Source organism: Lissotriton helveticus, chromosome 12, assembly GCF_964261635.1.
Source record: "Lissotriton helveticus chromosome 12, aLisHel1.1, whole genome shotgun sequence".
NCBI lineage: Eukaryota > Metazoa > Chordata > Amphibia > Caudata > Salamandridae > Lissotriton > Lissotriton helveticus.
The window spans coordinates 130918923-130943049 of NC_136073.1; the positions used below are offsets into that span (position 1 = coordinate 130918923).

A 24127-nucleotide genomic window follows, 5' to 3' on the forward strand; every position below is an offset into this window, starting at 1 on the left:
CTCCCAGCTAATCACACAAACAGCAGTAAAGCAAGATAACTATACAGTTAGGGGGGACTGCACGGTTAGGTTTTTGAGGAAATATTGAAACTGACCTCAGTGACCCATGATCAGAGCTGTGGCTAATGACTGCGTGCCTAATTATGATGAAGCAAGCACCATGGCTCGTAGGGGCCCCACAACACGCTTTTCTTAGCTCATTGAATTAAAGTATAAACCTCTGCCATGTATGAGTGGTAAAGGCTTGTTAATTTGGTTGCTTTTCCAATTCACGTCTGACAACAAGATGAAGGAACATTGGGGCATCAGAAGCTTTGGAAAGTAGCCACCAACCTCAGAGAAAGAGAGAAAGAGGGAAAAGGCAGTATGAGGTGTGGAGAAAACAGCAGCAGGTACAAGGAGCTCAAAGGAGATTAATGGCGCCTAAATAGAGCACATAAAGGAACAGTTACAAATCTAAGAAAAGGGAAAGAAAGACGAGGAAAAAAACACGGAAATAGCCTGTAGATAAAATTCTCTTCCTGGGACAGCAGGCTAAGAGAAATTACACAGGGAGCAGTTAAGCTTGTAACACGGGGAGAATAGAAAAGAAAATGCAGTTTTATGAAGTGTGTTTGCCTAATCCAGCAAGCACTTTTATTTTATTTTTCTATTTGCTTCTTTTATTGGTAAAGTAAGTTTCAAGTGCATGAATGGTATGACTGAGAGAGCCAGGGTATAATAATTTGAAGTGTTTGCACCAGCGCTAATGTAGGACGAGAGTTATAGCAAAGATATGAAAGGGGTAGCGATAATAAATATGTGAAAGGGCAATAGTGACACCAAAATAAGCCACCTATTTATAAAACTGACATGGAAGAAATTCTAAAGGTTAACTTCTGAAATTGTAGCCGATGTTAAAAAGTTTCTCGTTGTTGGCAGGATTCGAACCTGCGCGGGGAGACCCCAATGGATTTCTAGTCCATCGCCTTAACCACTCGGCCACAACAACTGACTGTAAGTTTTGTGCAAATAATCTGTATCGAAGTTTTCAAGGTGTCCCACAGCAAATTCCTGGCATTCTGCTATGCACTTTTTTAAAATAATGTATTTTTCAGCGGGCACATTCTCTCCTAAAAACAAAAATTGCATGAGTATATCTCTAGTTTGGAAAAGGATAGGCTTTCATGCATACTCTCATGTGGCACTCAAGTTTTTGGGACCCTATTGCACTCTGTTTTCGTGCTGCTTTTAGTCTATGGCCCATATTACAGAAGTCTACCATCTTTGAGTATTTGAGGCTCCTTTGTAAGTGCTTTATCTTTTTTACTTGAAGAGCTATATAATAAAGGGGTCAGGGAAAGATTGCATTTATGGAAGATAAAAGAAGGCACACTTGTCTCACCAAATGCCGTAGAGAAACCTGATGTTTTAACTCATGTTATCCTTAGTTTGTTTTTGTTAGACCTTGCATTCTTAAGGTGGCCTCAACCCTACCTTATTGCTTTTCACCTACGCATTTTGCTGTATCTTTTTGTTGGCCTTAGGACTCTGATCACTTTATTGCTACTAATCAGTGCTGAAGTGAACGTGCTTCTTCCCTAATCATGTGTCTAATTGGAGTATACCTGACTGACAGATTTCATTGACTTGAAAGCCCCTTGTAAAGTGGTATACCATATACCCAGGAACTGATTGTGCCGCCCAAAAAAGTATCATTTCAAACCTGTCTCAAGCCTGCTACTGCAGTGCCTGTGCTGCAGTGTACTGCCACTTCGACTTGCCATTTAAAACTACTTGCCAAGCCTTAAACTCCAATTTTATTACATATAATTAACCAAAAGGTAGGCCCTAGGTAGTCCTAGGGGCATCATGCTATGTAAGTAAAAGGTAAGACATGTACTGTGGTAGTTTGCATGTCCTGGTAGTACAAAACAGTCTATTACATTTTTCACTACTGTGAGGTCTGCCCCTCTCGTAGGTTAGCATTGGGTATTCCCTTATACTTTTTGGGGGGTAATTCCATATCAGAGAGGAGAAGCTTTATTTATTTATTGATAAATCCTATTTACTGGTGAGGTTGGATTTAACTTTACTACTTTATAAATGCCATTTTTAGAGAGTGAGCATTTCTCTGTACTTACTGCTCTATTTGCCTGAAAACCTGTCTCCAATTGACGTCTGGATTGGGCTGCGAGACAGCTACATTTGTGCATTCCCTCTAGACAGCCACAATACAGGTCACTCAACTGCAACTGCATTCATCTGCATTCTGATTGGCATGGGGGAGAGCTCCATTCCCCCACCGCAAATAGGTTCAAGAACGATAATTTATGTCAGTAGGTACAATATAGCTACATCTTATAATCATGTGTGTTAAAATAATTTGTCGTTAGATCGTTTAAATATTTTAAAGGATCTGTTTTTAATAGACATTTTACAAAAACAACTGGTACATTTGGTAATTCTGTAAAAGAAAAACCCAACTGCCGTGACATTGCCAACCACAATGCCGTGACTCGGATTCGAACCGAGGTTGCTGCGGCCACAACGCAGAGTACTAACCACTATACGATCACGGCAAGCTACTTGGGCTCAATAACATACAGTGACATGGAGAATTTATAATTCGGAACACTCAGGGAACTCCTGTGATAGGCTGAATGTGTTCATTGCTTCCTCATTGCTTATACAAAGGCTTTGTCTCCTCAGTGGTTGATAGGCTGAAACCATTTCCTGGCCGCCTGCTTGTGAACTGCCAGAAGTCAAAGATCACACATACACTTGTGGGCCTGTGATGGGACACCAATGCAGAGAAACACACCTGGCGCAGATCTTCTATTCTGTCTATTAGACGTGCATCTCCCCTGTACCTCCTCAAGCCATCTGTATGTGAAGCAAGAAAAAATTAAGGAGCGGTCCATCTATACTTTTATAGGGAGGATGCTGCCGTGAGCTCCTCCCAGCTAATCACACAAACAGCAGTAAAGCAAGATAACTATACAGTTAGGGGGGACTGCTTGGTTAGGTTTTTGAGGAATTATTGAAACTGACCTCAGTGACCCATGATCAGAGCTGTGGCTAATGACTGCGCGCCCAATTATGATGAAGCAAGCACCATGGCTCATAGGGGCCCCACAACACGCTTTTCTTAGCTCATTGAATTAAAGTATAAACCTCTGCCATCTATGAGTGGTAAAGGCTTGTTAATTTGGTTGCTTTTCCAATTCACGTCTGACAACAAGATGAAGGAACATTGGGGCATCAGAAGCTTTGGAAAGTAGCCACCAACCTCAGAGAAAGAGAGAAAGAGGGAAAAGGCAGTATGAGGTGTGGAGAAAACAGCAGCAGGTACAAGGAGCTCAAATGAGATTAATGGCGCCTAAATAGAGCACATAAAGGAACAGTTACAAATCTAAGAAAAGGGAAAGAAAGACTAGGAAAAAAACACGGAAAGAGCCTGTAGATAAAATTCTCTTCCTGGGACAGCAGGCTAAGAGAAATTACACAGGGAGCAGTTAAGCTTGTAACACGGGGAGAATAGAAAAGAAAATGCAGTTTTATGAAGTGTGTTTGCCTAATCCAGCAAGCACTTTTATTTTATTTTTCTATTTGCTTCTTTTATTGGTAAAGTAAGTTTCAAGTGCATGAATGGTATGACTGAGAGAGCCAGGGTATAATAATTTGAAGTGTTTGCACCAGCGCTAATGTAGGACGAGAGTTATAGCAAAGATATGAAAGGGGTAGCGATAATAAATATGTGAAAGGGCAATAGTGACACCAAAATAAGCCACCTATTTATAAAACTGACATGGAAGAAATTCTAAAGGTTAACTTCTGAAATTGTAGCCGAGGTTAAAAAGTTTCTCGTTGTTGGCAGGATTCAAACCTGCGCGGGGAGACCACAATGGATTTCTAGTCCATCACCTTAACCACTCGGCCACAACAACTGACTGTAAGTTTTGTGCAAATAATCTGTATGAAAGTTTTCAAGGTGTCCCACAGCAAATTCCTGGTATTCTGCTATGCACTTTTTTAAAATAATGTATTTTTCAGCAGGCACATTCTCTCCTAAAAACAGAAATTGCATGAGTATATCTCTAGTTTGGAAAAGGATAGGCTTTCATGCATACTCTCATGTGGCACTCAAGTTTTTGGGACCCTATTGCACTCTGTTTTCGTGCTGCTTTTAGTCTATGGCCCATATTACAGAAGTCTACCTTCTTTGAGTATTTGAGGCTCCTTTGTAAGTGCTTTATCTTTTTTACTTGAAGAGCTATATAATAAAGGGGTCAGGGAAAGATTGCATTTATGGAAGATAAAAGAAGGCACACTTGTCTCACCAAATGCCGTAGAGAAACCTGATGTTTTAACTCATGTTATCCTTAGTTTGTTTTTGTTAGACCTTGCATTCTTAAGGTGGCCTCAACCCTACCTTATTGCTTTTCACCTACGCATTTTGCTGTATCTTTTTGTTGGCCTTAGGACTCTGATCACTTTATTGCTACTAATCAGTGCTGAAGTGAACGTGCTTCTTCCCTAATCATGTGTGTAATTGGAGTATACCTGACTGACAGATTTCATTGACTTGAAAGCCCCTTGTAAAGTGGTATACCATATACCCAGGAACTGATTGTGCCGCCCAAAAAAGTATCATTTCAAACCTGTCTCAAGCCTGCTACTGCAGTGCCTGTGCTGCAGTGTACTGCCACTTCGACTTGCCATTTAAAACTACTTGCCAAGCCTTAAACTCCAATTTTATTACATATAATTAACCAAAAGGTAGGCCCTAGGTAGTCCTAGGGGCATCATGCTATGTAAGTAAAAGGTAAGACATGTACTGTGGTAGTTTGCATGTCCTGGTAGTACAAAACAGTCTATTACATTTTTCACTACTGTGAGGTCTGCCCCTCTCGTAGGTTAGCATTGGGTATTCCCTTATACTTTTTGGGGGGTAATTCCATATCAGAGAGGAGAAGCTTTATTTATTTATTGATAAATCCTATTTACTGGTGAGGTTGGATTTAACTTTACTACTTTATAAATGCCATTTTTAGAGAGTGAGCATTTCTCTGCACTTACTGCTCTATTTGCCTGAAAACCTGTCTCCAATTGACGTCTGGATTGGGCTGCGAGACAGCTACATTTGTGCATTCCCTCTAGACAGCCACAATACAGGTCACTCAACTGCAACTGCATTCATCTGCATTCTGATTGGCATGGGGGAGAGCTCCATTCCCCCACCGCAAATAGGTTCAAGAACGATAATTTATGTCAGTAGGTACAATATAGCTACATCTTATAATCATGTGTGTTAAAATAATTTGTCGTTAGATCGTTTAAATATTTTAAAGGATCTGTTTTTAATAGACATTTTACAAAAACAACTGGTACATTTGGTAATTCTGTAAAAGAAAAACCCAACTGCCGTGACATTGCCAACCACAATGCCGTGACTCGGATTCGAACCGAGGTTGCTGCGGCCACAACGCAGAGTACTAACCACTATACGATCACGGCAAGCTACTTGGGCTCAATAACATACAGTGACATGGAGAATTTATAATTCGGAACACTCAGGGAACTCCTGTGATAGGCTGAATGTGTTCATTGCTTCCTCATTGCTTATACAAAGGCTTTGTCTCCTCAGTGGTTGATAGGCTGAAACCATTTCCTGGCCGCCTGCTTGTGAACTGCCAGAAGTCAAAGATCACACATACACTTGTGGGCCTGTGATGGGACACCAATGCAGAGAAACACACCTGGCGCAGATCTTCTATTCTGTCTATTAGACCTGCATCTCCCCTGTACCTCCTCAAGCCATCTGTATGTGAAGCAAGAAAAAATTAAGGAGCGGTCCATCTATACTTTTATAGGTAGGATGCTGCCGTGAGCTCCTCCCAGCTAATCACACAAACAACAGTAAAGCAAGATAACTATACAGTTAGGGGGGACTGCATGGTTAGGTTTTTGAGGAATTATTGAAACTGACCTCAGTGACCCATGATCAGAGCTGTGGCTAATGACTGCGCGCCCAATTATGATGAAGCAAGCACCATGGCTCATAGGGGCCCCACAACACGCTTTTCTTAGCTCATTGAATTAAAGTATAAACCTCTGCCATCTATGAGTGGTAAAGGCTTGTTAATTTGGTTGCTTTTCCAATTCACGTCTGAGAACAAGATGAAGGAACATTGGGGCATCAGAAGCTTTGGAAAGTAGCCACCAACCTCAGAGAAAGAGAGAAAGAGGGAAAAGGCAGTATGAGGTGTGGAGAAAACAGCAGCAGGTACAAGGAGCTCAAATGAGATTAATGGCGCCTAAATAGAGCACATAAAGGAACAGTTACAAATCTAAGAAAAGGGAAAGAAAGACTAGGAAAAAAACACGGAAAGAGCCTGTAGATAAAATTCTCTTCCTGGGACAGCAGGCTAAGAGAAATTACACAGGGAGCAGTTAAGCTTGTAACACGGGGAGAATAGAAAAGAAAATGCAGTTTTATGAAGTGTGTTTGCCTAATCCAGCAAGCACTTTTATTTTATTTTTCTATTTGCTTCTTTTATTGGTAAAGTAAGTTTCAAATGCATGAATGGTATGACTGAGAGAGCCAGGGTATAATAATTTGAAGTGTTTGCACCAGCGCTAATGTAGGACGAGAGTTATAGCAAAGATATGAAAGGGGTAGCGATAATAAATATGTGAAAGGGCAATAGTGACACCAAAATAAGCCACCTATTTATAAAACTGACATGGAAGAAATTCTAAAGGTTAACTTCTGAAATTGTAGCCGAGGTTAAAAAGTTTCTCGTTGTTGGCAGGATTCAAACCTGCGCGGGGAGACCACAATGGATTTCTAGTCCATCACCTTAACCACTCGGCCACAACAACTGACTGTAAGTTTTGTGCAAATAATCTGTATGAAAGTTTTCAAGGTGTCCCACAGCAAATTCCTGGTATTCTGCTATGCACTTTTTTAAAATAATGTATTTTTCAGCAGGCACATTCTCTCCTAAAAACAGAAATTGCATGAGTATATCTCTAGTTTGGAAAAGGATAGGCTTTCATGCATACTCTCATGTGGCACTCAAGTTTTTGGGACCCTATTGCACTCTGTTTTCGTGCTGCTTTTAGTCTATGGCCCATAATACAGAAGTCTACCATCTTTGAGTATTTGAGGCTCCTTTGTAAGTGCTTTATCTTTTTTACTTGAAGAGCTATATAATAAAGGGGTCAGGGAAAGATTGCATTTATGGAACATAAAAGAAGGCACACTTGTCTCACCAAATGCCGTAGAGAAACCTGATGTTTTACTCATGTTATCCTTAGTTTGTTTTTGTTAGACCTTGCATTCTTAAGTTGGCCTCAACCCTACCTTATTGCTTTTCACCTACGCATTTTGCTGTATCTTTTTGTTGGCCTTAGGACTCTGATCACTTTATTGCTACTAATCAGTGCTGAAGTGAACGTGCTTCTTCCCAAATCATGTGTGTAATTGGAGTATACCTGACTGACAGATTTCATTGACTTGAAAGCCCCTTGTAAAGTGGTATACCATATACCCAGGAACTGATTGTGCCGCCCAAAAAAGTATCATTTCAAACCTGTCTCAAGCCTGCTACTGCAGTGCCTGTGCTGCAGTGTACTGCCACTTCGACTTGCCATTTAAAACTACTTGCCAATCCTTAAACTCCAATTTTATTACATATAATTAACCAAAAGGTAGGCCCTAGGTAGTCCTAGGGGCATCATGCTATGTAAGTAAAAGGTAAGACATGTACTGTGGTAGTTTGCATGTCCTGGTAGTACAAAACAGTCTATTACATTTTTCACTACTGTGAGGTCTGCCCCTCTCGTAGGTTAGCATTGGGTATTCCCTTATACTTTTTGGGGGGTAATTCCATATCAGAGAGGAGAAGCTTTATTTATTTATTGATAAATCCTATTTACTGGTGAGGTTGGATTTAACTTTACTACTTTATAAATGCCATTTTTAGAGAGTGAGCATTTCTCTGCACTTACTGCTCTATTTGCCTGAAAACCTGTCTCCAATTGATGTCTGGATTGGGCTGCGAGACAGCTACATTTGTGCATTCCCTCTAGACAGCCACAACACAGGTCACTCAACTGCAACTGCATTCATCTGCATTCTGATTGGCATGGGGGAGAGCTCCATTCCCCCACCGCAAATAGGTTCAAGAACGATAATTTATGTCAGTAGGTACAATATAGCTACATCTTATAATCATGTGTGTTAAAATAATTTGTCATTAGATCGTTTAAATATTTTAAAGGATCTGTTTTTAATAGACATTTTACAAAAACAACTGGTACATTTTGTAATTCTGTAAAAGAAAAACCCAACTGCCGTGACATTGCCAACCACAATGCCGTGACTCGGATTCGAACCGAGGTTGCTGCGACCACAACGCAGAGTACTAACCACTATACGATCACGGCGAGCTACTTGGGCTCAATAACATACAGTGACATGGAGAATTTATAATTCGGTACACTCAGGGAACTCCTGTGATAGGCTGAATGTGTTAATTGCTTCCTCATTCCTTATACAAAGGCTTTGTCTCCTCAGTGGTTGATAGGCTGAAACTGTTTCCTGGCAGCCTGCTTGTGAACTGCCAGGAGTCAAAGATCACACATACACTTGTGGGCCTGTGATGGGATACCAATGCAGAGAAACACACCTGGCGCAGATCTTCTATACTGTCTAGTAGACCTGCATCTCCCCTGTACCTCCTCAAGCCATCTGTATGTGAAGCAAGAAAGAGTTAAGGAGCGGTCCATCTACACTTTTATAGGGAGGATGCTGCCATGAGCTCCTCCCAGCTAATCACACAAACAGCAGTAAAGCAAGATAACTACACAGTTAGGGGGGACTGCATGGTTAGGTTTTTGAGGAATTATTGAAACTGACCTCAGTGACCCATGATCAGAGCTGTGGCTAAAGACTGCATGCCTAATTATGATGAAGCAAGCACCATGGCTCGTAGGGGCCCCACAACACGCTTTTCTTAGCTCAATTAAAGTATAAACCTCTGCCCTATATGAGTGGTAAAGGCTTGTTAATTTGGTTGCTTTTCCAATTCACGTCTGACAACAAGATGAAGGAACATTGGGGCATCAGAAGCTTTGGAAAGTAGCCACCAACCTCAGAGAAAGAGAGAAAGAGGGAAAAGGCAGTATGAGGTGTGGAGAAAACAGCAGCAGGTACAAGGAGCTCAAATGAGATTAATGGCGCCTAAATAGAGCACGTAAAGGAACAGTTACAAATCTATGAAAAAGGAAAGAAAGACTAGGAAAAAAACACGGAAAGAGCCTGTAGATAAAATTCTCTTCCTGGGACAGCAGGCTAAGAGAAATTACACAGGGAGCAGTTAAGCTTGTAACACGGGGAGAATATAAAAGAAAATGCAGTTTTATGAAGTGTGTTGCCTAATCCAGCAAGCACTTTTGTTTTATTTTTCTATTTGCTTCTTTTATTGGTGAAGTAAGTTTCAAGTGCATGAATGGTATGACTGAGAGAGCCAGGGTATAATAATTTGAAGTGTTTGCACCAGCGCTAATGTAGGACGAGAGTTATAGCAAAGATATGAAAGGGGTAGCGATAATAAATATGTGAAAGGGAAATAGTGACACCAAAATAAGCCACCTATTTATAAAACTGACATGGAAGAAATTCTAAAGGTTAGCTTCTGAAATTGTAGCCGATGTTAAAAAGTTTCTCGTTGTTGGCAAGATTCAAACCTGCGCGGGGAGACCCCAATGGATTTCTAGTCCATTGCCTTAACCACTCGGCCACAACAACTGACTGTAAGTTTTGTGCAAATAATCTGCATGAAAGTTTTCAAGGTGTGCCACAGCAAATTCCTGATATCCTGCAATGCACTTTTTAAAAATAATGTTTTTTTCAGCAGGCACATTCTCTCCTAAAAACAAAAATAAGGCTACATCTTATAATCATGTGTGTTTAAATAATTTGTCGTTAGATCGTTTAAATATTTTAAAGGATCTGTTTTTAATAGACATTTTACAAAAACAACTGGTACATTTGGTAATTCTGTAAAAGAAAAACCCAACTGCCGTGACATTGCCAACCACAATGCCGTGACTCGGATTCGAACCGAGGTTGCTGCGGCCACAACGCAGAGTACTAACCACTATACAATCACGGCAAGCTACTTGGGCTCAATAACATACAGTGACATGGAGAATTTATAATTCGGAACACTCAGGGAACTCCTGTGATAGGCTGAATGTGTTCATTGCTTCCTCATTGCTTATACAAAGGCTTTGTCTCCTCAGTGGTTGATAGGCTGAAACCATTTCCTGGCCGCCTGCTTGTGAACTGCCAGAAGTCAAAGATCACACATACACTTGTGGGCCTGTGATGGGACACCAATGCAGAGAAACACACCTGGCGCAGATCTTCTATTCTGTCTATTAGACCTGCATCTCCCCTGTACCTCCTCAAGCCATCTGTAAGTGAAGCAAGAAAAAGTTAAGGAGCGGTCCATCTACACTTTTATAGGGAGGATGCTGCCGTGAGCTCCTCCCAGCTAATCACACAAACAGCAGTAAAGCAAGATAACTACACAGTTAGGGGGGACTGCATGGATAGGTTTTTGAGGAATTATTGAAACTGACCTCAGTGACCCATGATCAGAGCTGTGGCTAATGACTGCGTGCCCAATTATGATGAAGCAAGCACCATGGCTCGTAGGGGCCCCACAACACGCTTTTCTTAGCTCATTGAATTAAAGTATAAACCTCTGCCATGTATGAGTGGTAAAGGCATGTTAATTTGGTTGCTTTTCCAGTTCACGTCTGACAACAAGATGAAGGAACATTGGGGCATCAGAAGCTTTGGAAAGTAGCCACCAACCTCAGAGAAAGAGAGAAAGAGGGAAAAGGCAGTATGAGGTGTGGAGAAAACAGCAGCAGGTACAAGGAGCTCAAATGAGATTAATGGCGCCTAAATAGAGCACGTAAAGGAACAGTTACAAATCTAAGAAAAGGGAAAGAAAGACTAGGAAAAAAACACGGAAAGAGCCTGTAGATAAAATTCTCTTCCTAGGACAGCAGGCTAAGAGAAATTACACAGGGAGCAGTTAAGCTTGTAACACGGGGAGAATAGAAAAGAAAATGCAGTTTTATGAAGTGTGTTTGCCTAATCCAACAAGCACTTTTGTTTTATTTTTCTATTTGCTTCTTTTATTGGTAAAGTAAGTTTCAAGTGCATGAATGGTATGACTGAGAGAGCCAGGGTATAATAATTTGAAGTGTTTGCACCAGCGCTAATGTAGGACGAGAGTTATAGCAAAGATATGAAAGGGGTAGCGATAATAAATATGTGAAAGGGCAATAGTGACACCAAAATAAGCCACCTATTTATAAAACTGACATGGAAGAAATTCTAAAGGTTAACTTCTGAAATTGTAGCCGATGTTAAAAAGTTTCTCGTTGTTGGCAGGATTCGAACCTGCGCGGGGAGACCCCAATGGATTTCTAGTCCATCGCCTTAACCACTCGGCCACAACAACTGACTGTAAGTTTTGTGCAAATAATCTGCATGAAAGTTTTCAAGGTGTGCCACAGCAAATTCCTGATATCCTGCAATGCACTTTTTAAAAATAATGTTTTTTTCAGCAGGCACATTCTCTCCTAAAAACAAAAATAAGGCTACATCTTATAATCATGTGTGTTTAAATAATTTGTCGTTAAATCGTTTAAATATTTTAAAGGATCTGTTTTTAATAGACATTTTACAAAAACAACTGGTACATTTGGTAATTCTGTAAAAGAAAAACCCAACTGCCGTGACATTGCCAACCACAATGCCGTGACTCAGATTCGAACCGAGGTTGCTGCAGCCACAACGCAGAGTACTAACCACTATACGATCACGGCGAGCTACTTGGGCTCAATAACATACAGTGACATGGAGAATTTATAATTCGAAACACTCAGGGAACTCCAGTGATAGGCTGAATGTGGTCATTGCTTCCTCATTCCTTATACAAAGGCTTTGTCTCCTCAGTGGTTGATAGGCTGAAACCGTTTCCTGGTTGCCTGCTTGTGAACTGCCAGAAGTCAAAGATCACACATACACTTGTTGGCCTGTGATGGGACACCAATGCAGAGAAACACACCTGGCGCAGATCTTCTATTCTGTCTATTAGACCTGCATCTCCCCTGTACCTCCTCAAGCCATCTGTATGTGAAGCAAGAAAAAGTTAAGGAGCGGTCCATCTATACTTTTATAGGGAGGATGCTGCCGTGAGCTCCTCCCAGCTAATCACACAAACAGCAGTAAAGCAAGATAACTATACAGTTAGGGGGGACTGCACGGTTAGGTTTTTGAGGAATTATTGAAAATGACCTCAGTGACCCATGATCAGAGCTGTGGCTAATGACTGCGTGCCTAATTATGATGAAGCAAGCACCATGGCTCGTAGGGGCCCCACAACACGCTTTTCTTAGCTCATTGAATTAAAGTATAAACCTCTGCCATGTATGAGTGGTAAAGGCTTGTTAATTTGGTTGCTTTTCCAATTCACGTCTGACAACAAGATGAAGGAACATTGGGGCATCAGAAGCTTTGGAAAGTAGCCACCAACCTCAGAGAAAGAGAGAAAGAGGGAAAAGGCAGTATGAGGTGTGGAGAAAACAGCAGCAGGTACAAGGAGCTCAAAGGAGATTAATGGCGCCTAAATAGAGCACATAAAGGAACAGTTATAAATCTAAGAAAAGGGAAAGAAAGACGAGGAAAAAAACACGGAAAGAGCCTGTAGATAAAATTCTCTTCCTGGGACAGCAGGCTAAGAGAAATTACACAGGGAGCAGTTAAGCTTGTAACACGGGGAGAATAGAAAAGAAAATGCAGTTTTATGAAGTGTGTTTGCCTAATCCAGCAAGCACTTTTATTTTATTTTTCTATTTGCTTCTTTTATTGGTAAAGTAAGTTTCAAGTGCATGAATGGTATGACTGAGAGAGCCAGGGTATAATAATTTGAAGTGTTTGCACCAGCGCTAATGTAGGACGAGAGTTATAGCAAAGATATGAAAGGGGTAGCGATAATAAATATGTGAAAGGGCAATAGTGACACCAAAATAAGCCACCTATTTATAAAACTGACATGGAAGAAATTCTAAAGGTTAACTTCTGAAATTGTAGCCGATGTTAAAAAGTTTCTCGTTGTTGGCAGGATTCGAACCTGCGCGGGGAGACCCCAATGGATTTCTAGTCCATCGCCTTAACCACTCGGCCACAACAACTGACTGTAAGTTTTGTGCAAATAATCTGTATCGAAGTTTTCAAGGTGTCCCACAGCAAATTCCTGGCATTCTGCAATGCACTTTTTTAAAATAATGTATTTTTCAGCGGGCACATTCTCTCCTAAAAACAAAAATTGCATGAGTATATCTCTAGTTTGGAAAAGGATAGGCTTTCATGCATACTCTCATGTGGCACTCAAGTTTTTGGGACCCTATTGCACTCTGTTTTCGTGCTGCTTTTAGTCTATGGCCCATATTACAGAAGTCTACCATCTTTGAGTATTTGAGGCTCCTTTGTAAGTGCTTTATCTTTTTTACTTGAAGAGCTATATAATAAAGGGGTCAGGGAAAGATTGCATTTATGGAAGATAAAAGAAGGCACACTTGTCTCACCAAATGCCGTAGAGAAACCTGATGTTTTAACTCATGTTATCCTTAGTTTGTTTTTGTTAGACCTTGCATTCTTAAGGTGGCCTCAACCCTACCTTATTGCTTTTCACCTACGCATTTTGCTGTATCTTTTTGTTGGCCTTAGGACTCTGATCACTTTATTGCTACTAATCAGTGCTGAAGTGTACGTGCTTCTTCCCTAATCATGTGTGTAATTGGAGTATACCTGACTGACAGATTTCATTGACTTGAAAGCCCCTTGTAAAGTGGTATACCATATACCCAGGAACTGATTGTGCCGCCCAAAAAAGTATCATTTCAAACCTGTCTCAAGCCTGCTACTGCAGTGCCTGTGCTGCAGTGTACTGCCACTTCGACTTGCCATTTAAAACTACTTGCCAAGCCTTAAACTCCAATTTTATTACATATAATTAACCAAAAGGTAGGCCCTAGGTAGTCCTAGGGGCATCATGCTATGTAAGTAAAATGTAAGACATGTACTGTGGTAGTTTGCATGTCCTGGTAGTACAAAACAGTCTATTACATTTTTCACTACTGTGAGGTCTGCCCCTCTCGTAGGTTAGCATTGGGTATTCCCTTATACTTTTTGGGGGGTAATTCCATATCAGAGAGGAGAAGCTTTATTTATTTATTGATAAATCCTATTTACTGGTGAGGTTGGATTTAACTTTACTACTTTATAAATGCCATTTTTAGAGAGTGAGCATTTCTCTGCACTTACTGCTCTATTTGCCTGAAAACCTGTCTCCAATTGACGTCTGGATTGGGCTGCGAGACAGCTACATTTGTGCATTCCCTCTAGACAGCCACAATACAGGTCACTCAACTGCAACTGCATTCATCTGCATTCTGATTGGCATGGGGGAGAGCTCCATTCCCCCACCGCAAATAGGTTCAAGAACGATAATTTATGTCAGTAGGTACAATATAGCTACATCTTATAATCATGTGTGTTCAAATAATTTGTCGTTAGATCGTTTAAATATTTTAAAGGATCTGTTTTTAATAGACATTTTACAAAAACAACTGGTACATTTGGTAATTCTGTAAAAGAAAAACCCAACTGCCGTGACATTGCCAACCACAATGCCGTGACTCGGATTCGAACCGAGGTTGCTGCGGCCACAACGCAGAGTACTAACCACTATACGATCACGGCGAGCTACTTGGGGTCAATAACACACAGTGACATGGAGAATTTATAATTCGGTACACTCAGGGAACTCCTGTGATAGGCTGAATGTGTTAATTGCTTCCTCATTCCTTATACAAAGGCTTTGTCTCCTCAGTGGTTGATAGGCTGAAACTGTTTCCTGGCGCCTGCTTGTGAACTGCCAGGAGTCAAAGATCACACATACACTTGTGGGCCTGTGATGGGACACCAATGCAGAGAAACACACCTGGCGCAGATCTTCTATACTGTCTAGTAGACCTGCATCTCCCCTGTACCTCCTCAAGCCATCTGTATGTGAAGCAAGAAAGAGTTAAGGAGCGGTCCATCTACACTTTTATAGGGAGGATGCTGCCATGAGCTCCTCCCAGCTAATCACACAAACAGCAGTAAAGCAAGATAACTACACAGTTAGGGGGGACTGCATGGTTAGGTTTTTGAGGAATTATTGAAACTGACCTCAGTGACCCATGATCAGAGCTGTGGCTAATGACTGCGTGCCTAATTATGATGAAGCAAGCACCATGGCTCGTAGGGGCCCCACAACACGCTTTTCTTAGCTCAATTAAAGTATAAACCTCTGCCATATATGAGTGGTAAAGGCTTGTTAATTTGGTTGCTTTTCCAATTCACGTCTGACAACAAGATGAAGGAACATTGGGGCATCAGAAGCTTTGGAAAGTAGCCACCAACCTCAGAGAAAGAGGGAAAAGGCAGTATGAGGTGTGGAGAAAACAGCAGCAGGTACAAGGAGCTCAAATGAGATTAATGGCGCCTAAATAGAGCACGTAAAGGAACAGTTACAAATCTAAGAAAAAGGAAAGAAAGACTAGGAAAAAAACACGGAAAGAGCCTGTAGATAAAATTCTCTTCCTGGGACAGCAGGCTAAGAGAAATTACACAGGGAGCAGTTAAGCTTGTAACACGGGGAGAATAGAAAAGAAAATGCAGTTTTATGAAGTGTGTTGCCTAATCCAGCAAGCACTTTTGTTTTATTTTTCTATTTGCTTCTTTTATTGGTAAAGTAAGTTTCAAGTGCATGAATGGTATGACAGAGAGCCAGGGTATAATAATTTGAAGTGTTTGCACCAGCGCTAATGTAGGACGAGAGTTATAGCAAAGATATGAAAGGGGTAGCGATAATAAATATGTGAAAGGGCAATAGTGACACCAAAATAAGCCACCTATTTATAAAACTGACATGGAAGAAATTCTAAAGGTTAGCTTCTGAAATTGTAGCCGATGTTAAAAAGTTTCTCGTTGTTGGCAGGATTCAAACCTGCGCGGGGGGACCCCAATGGATTTCTAGTCCATCGCCTTAACCACTCGGCCACAACAACTGACTGCAAGTTTTGTGCAAATAATCTGTATGAAAGTTGTCAAGGTGTCCCACAGAAAATTCCTGATATCCTGCAATGCACTTTTTAAAAATAATGTTTTTTTCAGCAGGCACATTCTCTCCTAAAAACAAAAATAAGGCTACATCTTATAATCATGTGTGTTTAAATAATTTGTCGTTAGATCGTTTAAATATTTTAAAGGATCTGTTTTTAATAGACATTTTACAAAAACAACTGGTACATTTGGTAATTCTGTAAAAGAAAAACCCAACTGCCGTGACATTGCCAACCACAATGCTGAGACTCGGATTCGAACCGAGGTTGCTGCGGCCACAACGCAGAGTACTAACCACTATACGATCACGGCGAGCTACTTGGGCTCAATAACATACAGTGACATGGAGAATTTATAATTCGAAACACTCAGGGAACTCCTGTGATAGGCTGAATGTGTTCATTGCTTCCTCATTCCTTATACAAAGGCTTTGTCTCCTCAGTGGTTGATAGGCTGAAACCGTTTCCTGGCCGCCTGCTTGTGAACTGCCAGAAGTCAAAGATCACACATACACTTGTGGGCCTGTGATGGGACACCAATGCAGAGAAACACACCTGGCGCAGATCTTCTATTCTGTCTATTAGACCTGCATCTCCCCTGTACCTCCTCAAGCCATCTGTATGTGAAGCAAGAAAAAGTTAAGGAGCGGTCCATCTACACTTTTATAGGGAGGATGCTGCCGTGAGCTCCTCCCAGCTAATCACACAAACAGCAGTAAAGCAAGATAACTACACAGTTAGGGGGGACTGCATGGATAGGTTTTTGAGGAATTATTGAAACTGACCTCAGTGACCCATGATCAGAGCTGTGGCTAATGACTGCGTGCCCAATTATGATGAAGCAAGCACCATGGCTCGTAGGGGCCCCACAACACGCTTTTCTTAGCTCATTGAATTAAAGTATAAACCTCTGCCATGTATGAGTGGTAAAGGCTTGTTAATTTGGTTGCTTTTCCAATTCACGTCTGACAACAAGATGAAGGAACATTGGGGCATCAGAAGCTTTGGAAAGTAGCCACCAACCTCAGAGAAAGAGAGAAAAGGCAGTATGAGGTGTGGAGAAAACAGCAGCAGGTACAAGGAGCTCAAATGAGATTAATGGCGCCTAAATAGAGCACGTAAAGGAACAGTTACAAATCTAAGAAAAGGGAAAGAAAGACTAGGAAAAAAACACGGAAAGAGCCTGTAGATAAAATTCTCTTTCTGGGACAGCAGGCTAAGAGAAATTACACAGGGAGCAGTTAAGCTTGTAACACGGGGAGAATAGAAAAGAAAATGCAGTTTTATGAAGTGTGTTTGCCTAATCCAGCAAGCACTTTTGTTTTATTTTTCTATTTGCTTCTTTTATTGGTAAAGTAAGTTTCAAGTGCATGAATGGTATGACTGAGAGAGCCAGGGTATAATAATTTGAAGTGTTTGCACCAGCGCTAATGTAGGACGAGAGTTATAGCAAAGATATGAAAGGGGTAGCGATAATAAATATGTGAAAGGGCAATAGTGACACCAAAATAAGCCACCTATTTATAAAACTGACATGGAAGAAATTCTAAAGGTTAACTTCTGAAATTGTAGCCGATGTTAAAAAGTTTCTCGTTGTTGGCAGGATTTGAACCTGCGCGGGAGAACCCAATGGATTTCTAGTCCATCGCCTTAACCACTCGGCCACAACAACTGACTGTAAGTTTTGTGCAAATAATCTGCATGAAAGTTTTCAAGGTGTGCCACAGCAAATTCCTGATATCCTGCAATGCACTTTTTAAAAATAATGTTTTTTTCAGCAGGCACATTCTCTCCTAAAAACAAAAATAAGGCTACATCTTATAATCATGTGTGTTTAAATAATTTGTCGTTAAATCGTTTAAATATTTTAAAGGATCTGTTTTTAATAGACATTTTACAAAAACAACTGGTACATTTGGTAATTCTGTAAAAGAAAAACCCAACTGCCGTGACATTGCCAACCACAATGCCGTGACTCGGATTCGAACCGAGGTTGCTGCAGCCACAACGCAGAGTACTAACCACTATACGATCACGGCGAGCTACTTGGGCTCGATAACATACAGTGACATGGAGAATTTATAATTCGAAACACTCAGGGAACTCCAGTGATAGGCGGAATGTGTTCATTGCTTCCTCATTCCTTATACAAAGGCTTTGTCTCCTCAGTGGTTGATAGGCTGAAACCGTTTCCTGGTTGCCTGCTTGTGAACTGCCAGAAGTCAAAGATCACACATACACTTGTTGGCCTGTGATGGGACACCAATGCAGAGAAACACACCTGGCGCAGATCTTCTATTCTGTCTATTAGACCTGCATCTCCCCTGTACCTCCTCAAGCCATCTGTATGTGAAGCAAGAAAAAATTAAGGAGCGGTCCATCTATACTTTTATAGGGAGGATGCTGCCGTGAGCTCCTCCCAGCTAATCACACAAACAGCAGTAAAGCAAGATAACTATACAGTTAGGGGGGACTGCATGGTTAGGTTTTTGAGGAATTATTGAAACTGACCTCAGTGACCCATGATCAGAGCTGTGGCTAATGACTGCGCGCCCAATTATGATGAAGCAAGCACCATGGCTCGTAGGGGCCCCACAACACGCTTTTCTTAGCTCATTGAATTAAAGTATAAACCTCTGCCATCTATGAGTGGTAAAGGCTTGTTAATTTGGTTGCTTTTCCAATTCACGTCTGACAACAAGATGAAGGAACATTGGGGCATCAGAAGCTTTGGAAAGTAGCCACCAACCTCAGAGAAAGAGAGAAAGAGGGAAAGGCAGTATGAGGTGTGGGGAAAACAGCAGCAGGTACAAGGAGCTCAAATGAGATTAATGGCGCCTAAATAGAGCACATAAAGGAACAGTTACAAATCTAAGAAAAGGGAAAGAAAGACTAGGAAAAAAACACGGAAAGAGCCTGTAGATAAAATTCTCTTCCTGGGACAGCAGGCTAAGAGAAATTACACAGGGAGCAGTTAAGCTTGTAACACGGGGAGAATAGAAAAGAAAATGCAGTTTTATGAAGTGTGTTTGCCTAATCCAGCAAGCACTTTTATTTTATTTTTCTATTTGCTTCTTTTATTGGTAAAGTAAGTTTCAAGTGCATGAATGGTATGACTGAGAGAGCCAGGGTATAATAATTTGAAGTGTTTGCACCAGCGCTAATGTAGGACGAGAGTTATAGCAAAGATATGAAAGGGGTAGCGATAATAAATATGTGAAAGGGCAATAGTGACACCAAAATAAGCCACCTATTTATAAAACTGACATGGAAGAAATTCTAAAGGTTAGCTTCTGAAATTGTAGCCGATGTTAAAAAGTTTCTCGTTGTTGGCAGGATTCGAACCTGCGCGGGGGGACCCCAATGGATTTCTAGTCCATCGCCTTAACCACTCGGCCACAACAACTGACTGCAAGTTTTGTGCAAATAATCTGTATGAAAGTTGTCAAGGTGTCCCACAGAAAATTCCTGATATCCTGCAATGCACTTTTTAAAAATAATGTTTTTTTCAGCAGGCACATTCTCTCCTAAAAACAAAAATAAGGCTACATCTTATAATCATGTGTGTTTAAATAATTTGTCGTTAGATCGTTTAAATATTTTAAAGGATCTGTTTTTAATAGACATTTTACAAAAACAACTGGTACATTTGGTAATTCTGTAAAAGAAAAACCCAACTGCCGTGACATTGCCAACCACAATGCTGAGACTCGGATTCGAACCGAGGTTGCTGCGGCCACAACGCAGAGTACTAACCACTATACGATCACGGCGAGCTACTTGGGCTCAATAACATACAGTGACATGGAGAATTTATAATTCGAAACACTCAGGGAACTCCTGTGATAGGCTGAATGTGTTCATTGCTTCCTCATTCCTTATACAAAGGCTTTGTCTCCTCAGTGGTTGATAGGCTGAAACCGTTTCCTGGCCGCCTGCTTGTGAACTGCCAGAAGTCAAAGATCACACATACACTTGTGGGCCTGTGATGGGACACCAATGCAGAGAAACACACCTGGCGCAGATCTTCTATTCTGTCTATTAGACCTGCATCTCCCCTGTACCTCCTCAAGCCATCTGTATGTGAAGCAAGAAAAAGTTAAGGAGCGGTCCATCTACACTTTTATAGGGAGGATGCTGCCGTGAGCTCCTCCCAGCTAATCACACAAACAGCAGTAAAGCAAGATAACTACACAGTTAGGGGGGACTGCATGGATAGGTTTTTGAGGAATTATTGAAACTGACCTCAGTGACCCATGATCAGAGCTGTGGCTAATGACTGCGTGCCCAATTATGATGAAGCAAGCACCATGGCTCGTAGGGGCCCCACAACACGCTTTTCTTAGCTCATTGAATTAAAGTATAAACCTCTGCCATGTATGAGTGGTAAAGGCTTGTTAATTTGGTTGCTTTTCCAATTCACGTCTGACAACAAGATGAAGGAACATTGGGGCATCAGAAGCTTTGGAAAGTAGCCACCAACCTCAGAGAAAGAGAGAAAGAGGGAAAAGGCAGTATGAGGTGTGGAGAAAACAGCAGCAGGTACAAGGAGCTCAAATGAGATTAATGGCGCCTAAATAGAGCACGTAAAGGAACAGTTACAAATCTAAGAAAAGGGAAAGAAAGACTAGGAAAAAAACACGGAAAGAGCTGTAGATAAAATTCTCTTTCTGGGACAGCAGGCTAAGAGAAATTACACAGGGAGCAGTTAAGCTTGTAACACGGGGAGAATAGAAAAGAAAATGCAGTTTTATGAAGTGTGTTTGCCTAATCCAGCAAGCACTTTTGTTTTATTTTTCTATTTGCTTCTTTTATTGGTAAAGTAAGTTTCAAGTGCATGAATGGTATGACTGAGAGAGCCAGGGTATAATAATTTGAAGTGTTTGCACCAGCGCTAATGTAGGACGAGAGTTATAGCAAAGATATGAAAGGGGTAGCGATAATAAATATGTGAAAGGGCAATAGTGACACCAAAATAAGCCACCTATTTATAAAACTGACATGGAAGAAATTCTAAAGGATAACTTCTGAAATTGTAGCCGATGTTAAAAAGTTTCTCGTTGTTGGCAGGATTTGAACCTGCGCGGGAGAACCCAATGGATTTCTAGTCCATCGCCTTAACCACTCGGCCACAACAACTGACTGTAAGTTTTGTGCAAATAATCTGCATGAAAGTTTTCAAGGTGTGCCACAGCAAATTCCTGATATCCTGCAATGCACTTTTTAAAAATAATGTTTTTTTCAGCAGGCACATTCTCTCCTAAAAACAAAAATAAGGCTACATCTTATAATCATGTGTGTTTAAATAATTTGTCGTTAAATCGTTTAAATATTTTAAAGGATCTGTTTTTAATAGACATTTTACAAAAACAACTGGTACATTTGGTAATTCTGTAAAAGAAAAACCCAACTGCCGTGACATTGCCAACCACAATGCCGTGACTCGGATTCGAACCGAGGTTGCTGCAGCCACAACGCAGAGTACTAACCACTATACGATCACGGCGAGCTACTTGGGCTCGATAACATACAGTGACATGGAGAATTTATAATTCGAAACACTCAGGGAACTCCAGTGATAGGCGGAATGTGTTCATTGCTTCCTCATTCCTTATACAAAGGCTTTGTCTCCTCAGTGGTTGATAGGCTGAAACCGTTTCCTGGTTGCCTGCTTGTGAACTGCCAGAAGTCAAAGATCACACATACACTTGTTGGCCTGTGATGGGACACCAATGCAGAGAAACACACCTGGCGCAGATCTTCTATTCTGTCTATTAGACCTGCATCTCCCCTGTACCTCCTCAAGCCATCTGTATGTGAAGCAAGAAAAAATTAAGGAGCGGTCCATCTATACTTTTATAGGGAGGATGCTGCCGTGAGCTCCTCCCAGCTAATCACACAAACAGCAGTAAAGCAAGATAACTATACAGTTAGGGGGGACTGCATGGTTAGGTTTTTGAGGAATTATTGAAACTGACCTCAGTGACCCATGATCAGAGCTGTGGCTAATGACTGCGCGCCCAATTATGATGAAGCAAGCACCATGGCTCGTAGGGGCCCCACAACACGCTTTTCTTAGCTCATTGAATTAAAGTATAAACCTCTGCCATCTATGAGTGGTAAAGGCTTGTTAATTTGGTTGCTTTTCCAATTCACGTCTGACAACAAGATGAAGGAACATTGGGGCATCAGAAGCTTTGGAAAGTAGCCACCAACCTCAGAGAAAGAGAGAAAGAGGGAAAGGCAGTATGAGGTGTGGGGAAAACAGCAGCAGGTACAAGGAGCTCAAATGAGATTAATGGCGCCTAAATAGAGCACATAAAGGAACAGTTACAAATCTAAGAAAAGGGAAAGAAAGACTAGGAAAAAAACACGGAAAGAGCCTGTAGATAAAATTCTCTTCCTGGGACAGCAGGCTAAGAGAAATTACACAGGGAGCAGTTAAGCTTGTAACACGGGGAGAATAGAAAAGAAAATGCAGTTTTATGAAGTGTGTTTGCCTAATCCAGCAAGCACTTTTATTTTATTTTTCTATTTGCTTCTTTTATTGGTAAAGTAAGTTTCAAGTGCATGAATGGTATGACTGAGAGAGCCAGGGTATAATAATTTGAAGTGTTTGCACCAGCGCTAATGTAGGACGAGAGTTATAGCAAAGATATGAAAGGGGTAGCGATAATAAATATGTGAAAGGGCAATAGTGACACCAAAATAAGCCACCTATTTATAAAACTGACATGGAAGAAATTCTAAAGGTTAGCTTCTGAAATTGTAGCCGATGTTAAAAAGTTTCTCGTTGTTGGCAGGATTCGAACCTGCGCGGGGGGACCCCAATGGATTTCTAGTCCATCGCCTTAACCACTCAGCCACAACAACTGACTGCAAGTTTTGTGCAAATAATCTGTATGAAAGTTGTCAAGGTGTCCCACAGAAAATTCCTGATATCCTGCAATGCACTTTTTAAAAATAATGTTTTTTTCAGCAGGCACATTCTCTCCTAAAAACAAAAATAAGGCTACATCTTATAATCATGTGTGTTTAAATAATTTGTCGTTAGATCGTTTAAATATTTTAAAGGATCTGTTTTTAATAGACATTTTACAAAAACAACTGGTACATTTGGTAATTCTGTAAAAGAAAAACCCAACTGCCGTGACATTGCCAACCACAATGCTGAGACTCGGATTCGAACCGAGGTCGCTGCGGCCACAACGCAGAGTACTAACCACTATACGATCACGGCGAGCTACTTGGGCTCAATAACATACAGTGACATGGAGAATTTATAATTCGAAACACTCAGGGAACTCCTGTGATAGGCTGAATGTGTTCATTGCTTCCTCATTCCTTATACAAAGGCTTTGTCTCCTCAGTGGTTGATAGGCTGAAACCGTTTCCTGGCCGCCTGCTTGTGAACTGCCAGAAGTCAAAGATCACACATACACTTGTGGGCCTGTGATGGGACACCAATGCAGAGAAACACACCTGGCGCAGATCTTCTATTCTGTCTATTAGACCTGCATCTCCCCTGTACCTCCTCAAGCCATCTGTATGTGAAGCAAGAAAAAGTTAAGGAGCGGTCCATCTACACTTTTATAGGGAGGATGCTGCCGTGAGCTCCTCCCAGCTAATCACACAAACAGCAGTAAAGCAAGATAACTACACAGTTAGGGGGGACTGCATGGATAGGTTTTTGAGGAATTATTGAAACTGACCTCAGTGACCCATGATCAGAGCTGTGGCTAATGACTGCGTGCCCAATTATGATGAAGCAAGCACCATGGCTCGTAGGGGCCCCACAACACGCTTTTCTTAGCTCATTGAATTAAAGTATAAACCTCTGCCATGTATGAGTGGTAAAGGCTTGTTAATTTGGTTGCTTTTC

The 24127-nt window shown here is 41.1% G+C and overlaps 18 non-coding genes across 18 annotated transcripts; all 18 read right to left on the reverse strand.

Moving 5' to 3' along the window:
* Positions 1 to 909: 909 nt before the first annotated feature.
* On the reverse strand, positions 910 to 991 carry TRNAS-AGA (transfer RNA serine (anticodon AGA)). The gene has a single exon. It is a non-coding gene; the product is annotated as a tRNA-Ser (tRNA).
* A 1498-nt stretch (positions 992 to 2489) lies between these two features.
* TRNAH-GUG (transfer RNA histidin (anticodon GUG)) lies at positions 2490 to 2561 on the reverse strand. Its single transcript has one exon. It is a non-coding gene; the product is annotated as a tRNA-His (tRNA).
* Positions 2562 to 3847: 1286 nt separating this feature from the next.
* On the reverse strand, positions 3848 to 3929 carry TRNAS-AGA (transfer RNA serine (anticodon AGA)). Its single transcript has one exon. It is a non-coding gene; the product is annotated as a tRNA-Ser (tRNA).
* Positions 3930 to 5427: 1498 nt separating this feature from the next.
* TRNAH-GUG (transfer RNA histidin (anticodon GUG)) lies at positions 5428 to 5499 on the reverse strand. Its single transcript has one exon. It is a non-coding gene; the product is annotated as a tRNA-His (tRNA).
* A 1286-nt stretch (positions 5500 to 6785) lies between these two features.
* TRNAS-AGA (transfer RNA serine (anticodon AGA)) lies at positions 6786 to 6867 on the reverse strand. Its single transcript has one exon. It is a non-coding gene; the product is annotated as a tRNA-Ser (tRNA).
* A 1497-nt stretch (positions 6868 to 8364) lies between these two features.
* TRNAH-GUG (transfer RNA histidin (anticodon GUG)) lies at positions 8365 to 8436 on the reverse strand. Its single transcript has one exon. It is a non-coding gene; the product is annotated as a tRNA-His (tRNA).
* Positions 8437 to 9717: 1281 nt separating this feature from the next.
* TRNAS-AGA (transfer RNA serine (anticodon AGA)) lies at positions 9718 to 9799 on the reverse strand. Its single transcript has one exon. It is a non-coding gene; the product is annotated as a tRNA-Ser (tRNA).
* Positions 9800 to 10094: 295 nt separating this feature from the next.
* On the reverse strand, positions 10095 to 10166 carry TRNAH-GUG (transfer RNA histidin (anticodon GUG)). Its single transcript has one exon. It is a non-coding gene; the product is annotated as a tRNA-His (tRNA).
* Positions 10167 to 11452: 1286 nt separating this feature from the next.
* TRNAS-AGA (transfer RNA serine (anticodon AGA)) lies at positions 11453 to 11534 on the reverse strand. The gene has a single exon. It is a non-coding gene; the product is annotated as a tRNA-Ser (tRNA).
* Positions 11535 to 13187: 1653 nt separating this feature from the next.
* On the reverse strand, positions 13188 to 13269 carry TRNAS-AGA (transfer RNA serine (anticodon AGA)). Its single transcript has one exon. It is a non-coding gene; the product is annotated as a tRNA-Ser (tRNA).
* A 1498-nt stretch (positions 13270 to 14767) lies between these two features.
* Positions 14768 to 14839, reverse strand: TRNAH-GUG (transfer RNA histidin (anticodon GUG)). The gene has a single exon. It is a non-coding gene; the product is annotated as a tRNA-His (tRNA).
* A 1270-nt stretch (positions 14840 to 16109) lies between these two features.
* Positions 16110 to 16191, reverse strand: TRNAS-AGA (transfer RNA serine (anticodon AGA)). The gene has a single exon. It is a non-coding gene; the product is annotated as a tRNA-Ser (tRNA).
* Positions 16192 to 17836: 1645 nt separating this feature from the next.
* On the reverse strand, positions 17837 to 17917 carry TRNAS-AGA (transfer RNA serine (anticodon AGA)). Its single transcript has one exon. It is a non-coding gene; the product is annotated as a tRNA-Ser (tRNA).
* A 295-nt stretch (positions 17918 to 18212) lies between these two features.
* On the reverse strand, positions 18213 to 18284 carry TRNAH-GUG (transfer RNA histidin (anticodon GUG)). Its single transcript has one exon. It is a non-coding gene; the product is annotated as a tRNA-His (tRNA).
* Positions 18285 to 19569: 1285 nt separating this feature from the next.
* TRNAS-AGA (transfer RNA serine (anticodon AGA)) lies at positions 19570 to 19651 on the reverse strand. Its single transcript has one exon. It is a non-coding gene; the product is annotated as a tRNA-Ser (tRNA).
* A 1652-nt stretch (positions 19652 to 21303) lies between these two features.
* Positions 21304 to 21384, reverse strand: TRNAS-AGA (transfer RNA serine (anticodon AGA)). Its single transcript has one exon. It is a non-coding gene; the product is annotated as a tRNA-Ser (tRNA).
* A 295-nt stretch (positions 21385 to 21679) lies between these two features.
* On the reverse strand, positions 21680 to 21751 carry TRNAH-GUG (transfer RNA histidin (anticodon GUG)). Its single transcript has one exon. It is a non-coding gene; the product is annotated as a tRNA-His (tRNA).
* Positions 21752 to 23036: 1285 nt separating this feature from the next.
* TRNAS-AGA (transfer RNA serine (anticodon AGA)) lies at positions 23037 to 23118 on the reverse strand. Its single transcript has one exon. It is a non-coding gene; the product is annotated as a tRNA-Ser (tRNA).
* Positions 23119 to 24127: the final 1009 nt, after the last annotated feature.